The 8,366-nt window shown below is 36.6% G+C and overlaps 1 protein-coding gene across 3 annotated transcripts in view; it reads right to left on the reverse strand.

The window, feature by feature from the left end:
• The window catches only part of LOC108606576 (potassium voltage-gated channel protein eag), a 61,808-nt gene extending 53,442 nt beyond the window's left edge, over positions 1–8,366 (reverse strand). Inside the window, exons 1-3 of one of the 3 annotated variants that reach the window (XM_017996797.1) lie at positions 8,295–8,366; positions 8,184–8,201; positions 7,982–8,119 (exon numbers count right to left, since the gene is read on the reverse strand). The gene's annotated coding sequence lies outside the window, so the exon portion shown is untranslated. Of the gene's footprint in view, positions 1–7,981 lie in introns of all 3 variants that reach the window. The other 2 variants (XM_017996799.1, XM_017996798.1) reach the window with 2 other exon arrangements.

Raw genomic sequence — 8,366 nt, forward strand, 5'->3', positions numbered from 1 at the left:
CAAAGTTAATGTCAATCAAAATAAAAGCAACTAACTAAATTAATTTTGTTGCTGAAAGTTGAGTTTGGCGTAATTATTTGCTGTCAATATTAGTTCGCAATAACGAACGAAGAAAACTGAAGCAGCTCAAATAAAGTTGCTTAAATATTTTTTTGCAAAGATTGGCAAGACTTTTATATCAATCATATATAGTATATATATATACAGCTATTGAGCGTACTTGAATGCGCGCATTTGTGGATTAAGTAATGAATAGTGGGTGGGTGGGTGGCGCTTGGGTTAGAAACGTGATTTGATTTCATTTGATTTGATTTTATTGTTGCGGCAGCTTATCAGCCTTAAGGCCAATACGCTTGACTGCATTCGCTGCATGACCCTGCGAAGCAACTTGCGTGTTCTCTGCGTTGCTCTCTCTTGCGTTCTCTGCTGCTTATTGATTCGCTTTTTGGGTCTAAAGGCAGCAGCAGCAGCAGCAACATCAGCGTCGTCTCCCTATCCAATTAGAACTGTGTCCAAAACGTGCAAAGCAATAAAACACACACACACACATGCACACATAGGTAGGCAGAGAGGTGAGCAAGCAGCTGGCGTAGTCCACATACGTCAACGTCGGCGTCGGCGTCTGCTACGGTTAGCACGCAAGGTCAGCAACGCTGGCGGCGCACGTAAGTATGCAACACATAATTTTCTCTTGAGTTTTTTCTTTATTTCTTTTTTTTTTTTTGTCGGTTGCATGTGCAACTTGTGCTGCAGTCCTTGTGCCACTGCCACGCCCAGTTATGACGCCGCCAAGTCAAAGCTAAAAATAGCAGCGGCGAACTGCAGCAGCCCAAAAATGAAAACTTTTATTTTTTTTGTTTTTCCAACTTGGGTTGATTGTATGTGAGTCATCCCAAATCGAAAATCGAAAGTGTGCCAAAAAGACGTCGCTGAAGCTAAAGGCAACAATGGCAAATTGTGTCATAAAAACTTTTTCCATTGCGCGGCGCGACGCGACGCGAGAGCAGCAAGAACTTGGAATATAATAAAATCTATTGTAGCAAACAGGACAAGCGGACGGACAGCCACACACTCGGGCTCAATTTTTGGTGCCTTTGTTTTAGCTTCAGCTGCTGCTGCTGCTGCTGCTGCTGCTGCTGCTGCTGCTGGTTTTGGTTTGCTGTCACATATTTACTTGTCATGTGGCTAAAAGCAAAGGCTCACGCCAAAAAATATTGACATAGAGTAAGGCTGCAGGCAAAAAAGAGAAGAGAAAAGCAAACAATGGGCAGCAGACACGCCCACTGAAAATAGCAAACGACTTGATTTTGACTTGGGCTGTGCTTTGGCTGTTGCTAGTTTTTGCTCTAAAAACTAGCACAGCATACTTTTAGGCAGACGCCAAAGTGGCGGCGTCAACAGTTTGGCAGTCACTGGCAATGCTGCTGCTGGTGCTGCTGCTGCTGCTTTAATTTTTAATTACACAACAATGCAGGCGAAAATGTTAAAAGCTTTTGCGCTTCAGCCCAACTATGGGCACAAGTTCAAACACGAAACTCATAAATTAATGCGTAGCGTGTTGTTGGCTATTAAAAGCAATGAGCAAGCGAGCGCATGAGAGCGTACAAGCTGCTTAGAAAGCCACTAACACACACACAGAGACACACACACAAACACACACACACAGACAGAGTGATAGCATACGCATTTCCATAAAAACAACATCAGCAGGCGAACACAACACTCCCCTACATTTGACTGGAAACCAGCGCGCGCTTTAAATTCATGAAAAGCAGCAACAAACAACAAAAAAATCAATTGAATTCAAGCGGCAGCAACATTTTCTTTTTCTCGATTTATAACTTTTGGCAGACATTTCAAAGATTTAGATGCTATCAATGGGGCATAGCATAAATTTAAATGATAAAAACGGAAATTCTTTCATTTCCCTTCAATGAGAATTGACACAAGCAACACAAATTTGGTAAAGCTTTAAATTCATAAAAAACAAGACGCAATAAACTAAATAATTTGAATGCAGCTTATGAGCTGCGATTGAAACAAGTTGACTCAAGCTTAAAGCAAGAAAATTTGTTTTAAGTCATTTTAATGCACAAATTTCATTACCGGAGCTAAACTTTTTTAAAAGCTATAGCATTGTTAATACAAAAAGTTATTATTTATTTGATTTTTGCAATCAATATTAATTTCAATTGAAACAATTCTATGCTGCAAGCCTATTATTATTATTATTATAAATATTTGTTAGAATTTTTCAAGATTTAGCAGCATTAGCAATAGTACGAAACTCTTTTAGATTTCTAAGATAATTTATGCAGCTATTTAATTGAATTTTTTTGTATATTAACAATTATTTATTAAATAATATCTAAATCTTTACAATAGACCCAAAGCTAGAAAGCACAAAAATCTATTTGACTAAAATATTTTATGTTTTTTTTTTTTTATTAATAGTATTAAAATTTATATATCAAAATTTTAAGCTTTAGCATTTAAAACAATTATTAGCTTAATTTACTGTTAGAAAAATGTTAAAATTTAATTTTTTTTAACAATTTACTATGGCTTGCATTTATTTAAAATTTAAATAATAATTTTTATTTATCATTTGTTTTATACAGTGCAAAAATAAGAGTTAAGATTAAAAAATTTCATGTCTTATGTTGCTTTAGCATTAGTATTAAAATTTATATATCAAACATTAAAGCTTTGGCATTTAAAACAAATATTAGCTTAATTTACTGTTAGAAAAGTGTTCAAATTTATTTTTTTTTTTAACAATTTTCTATGGCTTGATATTATTGAAAACTTCAAAAATAATTTTTTTTTGTCATTTTATTAAATTTAAGTAATTTATAAAAACAAAACAGACTAAAAAATAAATTATATAGGCGCTTTAATGTTTATTTGTTATTATTTATGCTTAGCAATTGGTTTGTTCCTATTCAACTGATTGGCAGTGTACGAATATTTTTATTTATATAAAGCGAGAATCAGCAGCACAGCAGGCAGCCAAATAATGTGTAGAAGAAAAAAAAAAAAATCTGCCAAAAATTTACATATCGCGCACGTGCTTGACCGAGCGAGCGTCGCTCAACAAAACAGAAATTGTTTGCCTAAGGCGACAGGACGTCGCGCGCGTTCATCAGTGCTGCTCAAACTGTGTCAGAGTCGTCGATCTAAATGGGGCGCTGGGCGCTGCCATCCCGCTGGAGTAATAAAATCAACTGGGCACACACACACACACACATGTAACAGCAGCAATGTGTGTGGGCCAACTGTTAATAAACTTGTTTTGATACGGGCCAACAGCAGCCCCGACAATATCTTCAGCCACAGCGTTTGACACAAGGTCAACAAGGACAAGTATATGCAAAAAAAAAAAAACGGCAACGTCGAAAACAAACAAAAAGTGTGCGGAGGTCAGCAGGTGGTCGTGCCACTTACCACACTTGCCACACACACACACACACACAGGCGATTGCAGTTGCAATTTCGCGACACGAGCGCAAAGTGTTCCCCAAGCTTGTGCAACGCTTTTTGTTTGTGGCAAGTTACAGGCTAACATTGATTAGTATCCTTTGGAGTAAAAACACCTGGCCTGGGTTCACCTGCTCGCTGCCTGGCCCCAGCCCCAGCCCCAGTCCCAGTCCCAGCTATGACTTAAATTAACTGCGCGGCGAGTGGCCAAAGGCAAGGCAAGCAAAAAAATAAATGTAAGCTCTCGGACACATTTCTCACAGTCAAGTCATCGTAGATGAATGCACAAATTGCTTTTGCGGATTTCCCAAAAGCCCCCAGCCCACCCCCTGGCTAGCCTACAATGCTGATTGATTGGCTTTTGCTTAGTGGTGCACTGTGGTTAAAGTTTTTGCTTTTACTTTTTTTGTTTTTGCTTTTTGTTTGTTTGCAGTGGCATTTTAAGTTAAATGGCAAAGTTTAGAGCAGCACAGGTCAAAGGTTAGTTAGATAAGACTGAAAGTTGCTCAAGTGCTTAGACTGCAAATAATTAACATATATTCTTATAATGTAATCAAAACATATTTTGCTCATTTAGTTGCATTGAATTTTTAGCAATTGAATACAGAATTAATTAATTTCATTTACTTTATAAGCAAAATCATTGCTATAGATTGAAAAATGATTAATATTTGATCTGCATTTTTTAATAATATAATATTTTATTACAAACTTGATTTAAGCGCTTTAGCAATGGCATAAAGAAATAATTTTCAATTTAATTAATGATCATTTTAAACTTATTTGCTTATTAATTTAATTATTAACAATATAATATTTTATTATAGATTCCAATAATTTGTTACATAAACGCATCTAAATTACCCACTGTGCACTGCTTTGAGTCTTTGGCATTGGTTTCGGACTTAAAACCAGTCAAATGAGAATCTGCCTACGACTGAACAAGCTGCGGCTACTGCATACGTTTCGGGTTATGCAATAAATAAACATGTCCAACAAGCAGACACACACACAAGGCCTAAGTATACGTGTGTGTGTGTGTGTGATTTTAGCAGCGTCAGTCAAGCAATAAGCGTAAGCTACACTTCATTAGGCAAAGGCAACTGTCGCACACTCTCGCAGCTAATTTGCGATTTGTCAGCTAAAATTTATGTATGTATGGATAGATGTTTGTCCCAACTGACTGACTGACTAATTGACCGACAGTCCGCATGACTGGCTGCTTAAAAGGCCTTAACAATATTAGATATGTGTAATAGCTAAAAGCTAAACTCTAAATATTACGTATACGCACGAAAATATGAATATAAATACATAATACAATTATTTTTGCTTTTAACAGCGAGCTGAGCATTGAATAATAATAAAAATATAATAACTAATAGCTCATTTCTTCATATTATGTATACGTTAAATATTTGTTGCTATTGAAATTCAATAAAAAATAAAATAAATACATATTAAAATTATTTGTGCTTTTAACAGCGAGTTGAGCATTAAATTATAATAAAAATATAATAACTAAATTATAAATATTACGTATACGTACATATTATTCAATTGCTATTGATATTCAATACATATTATTATTATTTTCGCATACAGCGAGTTGCGTATTAAATAATAATAAAAAATATATTTATTAAGAATTTTTACAATTCTTCCTTTTGCTGCTGTTTGGAATTTCATTGTGCGATTTTCTTTTATGCTGGCGACAAATATTAAAAATCAAAAGTACATTTATTAAATATTTTTGCCACCTGTTTTACAAAAAAAAGTAAGCCCATTGTTCCATTTTCCATTGGCGAAATATTTTTCAATATTGTATGCTGTGAACTATTTTTGCGAGAGATATGTGGACGCTTTATTAAATGTTTGTCTTATTGAATAAACTCTTTGATGCATTCAGATGTGCTGGAGGGGGGGGTGAAGCATTCAATAGTTTAACTGCATGCAAAACGAGTGAAAAGCCAAAGCTGTCAAAGTCAGTCATCATAAGAAAAACGCAGGCAAGATGATATAAATTTACAATAATAATAAACGAAGAGAACATTTTCCATTCATTTTCCATTTTTCGTGAAAAGGCAAAACAGCATGTGACATATTTTATTTTATTTATTTTGATGTTAACAGTAAAGGCAAAAAATAACCTACACCAGCCGCTTACGCTTATTCTCTTTTATATGTTTGTTTGCTTTATTTGCATTGCCCGTTGTTGTTTCTGTTTCTGTTTCTGTCGTTCATGTTGTTGCTATATAGATTTGCTTGTCATTTGCTTTTTTGCTTTTATTCTTTTTTGTCATTGTGTTTGTCACACACACACACACATACACAGAGACAGCAACACACAAACACACACATATGCATAGTTGAGCAGCTGTGTGTGTGTGGTGCGTCCTTTTTTGCAATTGCTTTAAATATTTAAGTAGTTTGCTGTTTCACTTACTCCTTTGTTGCGCTCTCAAAAACACAAAAACAGACAGGCGGACGGAGAGGCGGACGGACAAGAGTACAGACAGACTGTCTGTATGTGTCATGTCGCCTTTTACTTCCCTGCGGTTCTGTAGGCGAACTAAGCTTAGTGATACGACTAGTCTAATTGGTGAAATATGAACTGATATTAAAACAACATAACTTAGTCCGAACGGACGTCCAAATGGACGACCGAATGGACGTCTGAATGGAACAAGGAGTAAGTAAAATGAAGTATTTTGTATGCTAATAAGAAGATCAAATTTGGTCGCTTAGGTATTTTTCATTTTAACTGGAAGAACTAATTCGGACATCTGAATGGAGCAAGTAGAGACCAGTTCTTGTAACTGAGCTGAGTAAGTAAAATTAAGTATTTTCAGTGCTAATGAGAAAAAACCATTTTAATATTTTTTATTCTCACTACTAATTCGAACGTATGAAGTTAGTTAGTTAGTTAGGTTAGAAAAATTCTTATATCTGTAAATATAGACATCTCTGAATGGACGAAACGAAAGACCAAGAAGTGTTAATATTTTTTACTCTCACTAGAATGGACCAAGAAGAGAAAACTAAGCATTAGTATTTACGACGAGAAAAAAATTCTTGAATCGACTGACTGAGCTTTAATAGTTTGTATTTCAATTAGAAAAAGTAATTCGGAACTATGACTAAACTAAGTATTATAGAAATATAGTTGCTCAAATCTATTTAACCGTTCCCTTTACAGTATTGAAGCCAACGACCTTTGAAAATGAACAACTGAAACAGACGACGACGACGACCTAGCCCAACCAACTCTTTAAAGAGCATAAAAAGCAGAAAAACGCTTATCGTTCTTGCCATGCAACCAGCATCCAACTTTGTCCACAGTGGAACAACTAATAACAATCTTGAAAAACTTCAACATTGACTGGACAATGGCTATGCCACCACTGTGGATAAGGCAATGAACTAGAGAGATTCTGAGCTAAAACAAATTTGTGGTGCGAAGCTAAAACCGCAGGGTCGCTGCTCTTATCCCCCCATAGCTCCAACACACACACACACACGCACACACACACACAAGCGTTTGGTTTTTGTTGCTTATATTGTTATTGTTGTTGCTGTTGGCGCAAGCCTTTTAATAACTTTAAAGCCACGCAATTTTTGAACAACACTATGGGGCGCGCTGCTCTGGCATCAATGGCTGTCAAACTGTACGCGTGCCTTGTGGTTGACACTTATGCAACCACAGCGCAGCTCTTTCGCTACTCTGCCTTTTGTTGTTGTTGTTGTTTTTGTTACTGTTTTTGATTTGATTTTCTTGTTAGTTTCTTTTTTTTTGCTGTTGCTGTTGCCTGCACTTGAAATGCAAAGCTTTGGCTGTTGCCTTTGCTAGTTTTATTGTTATTGTTATATATATTTTTTTAGTTGTTCACGCTGACATAATTGCGCAAAGCTGTGGCGAGGGGGGGGGCGAACCCAATGACACACATTTCAATGCCTCAAACCAGTAAAAGCAACAAGAACAACACAACAAATAAAAAAGAAGAAGAAGCAGCAGAGGCGCATGCAAAATTTCGTTTTCCATACAATAGAGGAGTAAGCACAACAAGAAGAACTCTACACTTATAACAATGCCGACGTCGACGTCGACGACGACAGACAGCCAGCGTACAACAATTAGTAGTGTTGTTTATGTCGCGCTCTTATACACACACACATACATACCTATATGCCTACATACAAACTTATACGCGCGCTCTCTTCTAACAAGCCTCCTTGCCTGCCCCGTTGCCTTTGCCTTTTGCTCTCGCTCTGTGTGGCTTGAGTGCCTGCCAAGCCCCACTGTGCGTATCAATTTGCACACTTGGCGTCGGCAGCGCGGCACCCAAAAAGGCACAAGGCAAGAAGAGCAAAAAAATACAACACACAAAAAAAAAGAGCTCTACTTCATTACACAATAAGCGGCGTCGCTGTCAGCGTCGCTGTTACGCTAGCGCTGCTGCCGCTGCCGCTGACTCCTTAGTTTAGTTTAGTTTTGGTTTACCTTTTGTTGCTGTTGCTTTTTTGATTGCTTCTATGTGGTGTACAACGTATTCCTTGTTTACTTTGTTTGCTTGGCCGTGTTTTTTGTTTTTATACTTTTTTTTTGGTTGTTGTATGTCTTGTTGTATTCACTCTTTTGCTGCTGATATTTATATTTGATTTTACTTAATGTTTTTCTCGGTTACTTTTAACGCGTTGCTCACCACCTTACACTTCTCGCACTGCTTAACAAAAGAACAAACAAAAGAAGAGCCAAAAATATACACTTTAAGCTGCGTTAGTTTAGCTATAACAAATATGCAACAATTGCCGACTTTTGGTACTCAGAGTCTTGCTTTTGTCTCTGCGCGCTTAAGTCGCGCTCTTGCTTGCGAATTTAATAATTT

This window comes from Drosophila busckii, chromosome X (genome assembly GCF_011750605.1).
Source record: "Drosophila busckii strain San Diego stock center, stock number 13000-0081.31 chromosome X, ASM1175060v1, whole genome shotgun sequence".
In the NCBI taxonomy this organism is placed as follows: Eukaryota; Metazoa; Arthropoda; class Insecta; order Diptera; family Drosophilidae; genus Drosophila; species Drosophila busckii.